We start from the raw sequence: 1,800 nt of genomic DNA on the forward strand, positions 1-1,800 counted from the left end.
GAGCTTGCTTCCATGTTTCATGGGATCACAGGAGGGTGGGGAATCCCTCTTTCTCCAAATACAACCAATTTTGTTTGGGACTCATTCCAAAAGTGTTTGCGGGGTGGTAGTGGTGATATTTAAAAAATTCAAGAAGGCGGCCCCTCTACCTCATTCCCCCAGTCAATTAACTTTCCCCATCCAGGGGAAATCCAGGGTTTTCCAACCTTATCAACTTTAAGATGCGTGGACTTCAACTCCCAGAATTCCTCAGCCAACGTGAATTCTGGGAGTTGAAGTCCACACATCTTAAATTTGCTGAGGTTGAGAAATCCCACTCCAGTCATTCTCCCTCTGTACCTATTTCACCAACTATACAGGTGAATAAAAAGAATGGATGGTGGATTGGACACATTTCCCCAACCCTGAGGTGGGGTCAATCTTGACTGTGCCACTGGATTTTTCTTTTTAAATCCTGGGCGGGGGGGATGGAGAGGTATTAAAGACAAAACATGAGGGAAGTAGGAGCTTTCGATCTTGGTTGGGAAATGATTACCGAAGACCAATGTTGCCATCTCAGACATTTTGTCACATCATGCCAACAGTGAATATACTGTTTTGATTAAGAACTACAGGAAGACTCTGTCTGCACAGAATGCTAACTCATAATTTCTTAACCTATGTTTATTGATTGAATCCAGTCACCTCAGTTTGTACAAGACTGAGTCACAGGTAAGCCTACTGAGTTTCAGCCTAGTACACTCTATCAATGGAGCAGCAATGATGTTCTTAAGGGTTTGTCTTCTTCAGCTCAGCTTAAAGTTGGCCACTACAGAGGTGCAAGTGACTGGGCACAGCACAACTGAGGCACTACTGCTTTAAGTGTGGTTTTACAAATGCAGCTGCTTTAGGGTTGGTTCATTAAAGCAGCTGTATCTTTTTTTTTCAGGCTTCAAGACAAATTTGGGAAAAAGATGGCTGGTTTAACAAGTAGCAGCGAGGGGCTGTGCTCATGCAAGTTCTCCTTGCAAATCATTTCTGACACTAGCTCTATCCTAGCAGACTGTGTATGCTCAGAGAACCAATCTCAATAGCAACAATACTTCATGGGCTGCTTCTCCCCTGGCCTCGCAGTGCTCTTTTTCTCCTGATCAAGTCCCTATCTGCTACAATCTCTAGAATTGCTGAATAAGCCATTGGTTTCAATAGTTCCACTTCAGTTTGCCTTGAGAATCACCGCCCGGGCATCACCCACCAGCTGAAGAGGCAGGTGCAGGATAATATGCCTGGAGCTGAGTGTGCATGTTGGAATTAGCATCCCCACCCCTCAGTTCTTCTGCAATTTCTATGAGCTTTATGGCAGAGATGTAGGGCTTCCCTGGGGCATACACATTCTTTGAAGAAAGAACTGTTTTATTCCCCACCTATTTAAAAGAAAAAGCTTGACTCCAACTAGGACTAAGGTGGCAATGTTGGCTGCATTTGTATACTAGTAGTAAAGTCTCTATAGTTTTTGTGGCAAAAATAAGGAAGGGATTTGCTATTGCTTTATTCCAGGAGTTTTTTTCCCCCTTTACTTCTCTTGTTATTTCTAGAGGTCTCTCATCCAAATATTAACCAAGTCCAACCCTGTTTATCTCTGAGATTAGCCAAAGTGGGCTCTGTGCCATCTAGGGCGCACTGATTAAGGAGATCTATAAATGATCGTGTGATGTAAAGGTTTGTGGGGTTTTTTTGCAGACAGCCTTTGGTTGGCCTGGTCCCTCAAGCTTCAGATTCAGCCGAAGAGCCACAAATAAAAGCCATGGGAGAGACACAACA

This window comes from Python bivittatus, unplaced genomic scaffold (assembly GCF_059951505.1).
Source record: "Python bivittatus isolate LINGU-HERP-01145 unplaced genomic scaffold, Pbiv_v1 ctg000530_np1212, whole genome shotgun sequence".
Lineage (NCBI taxonomy): Eukaryota > Metazoa > Chordata > Lepidosauria > Squamata > Pythonidae > Python > Python bivittatus.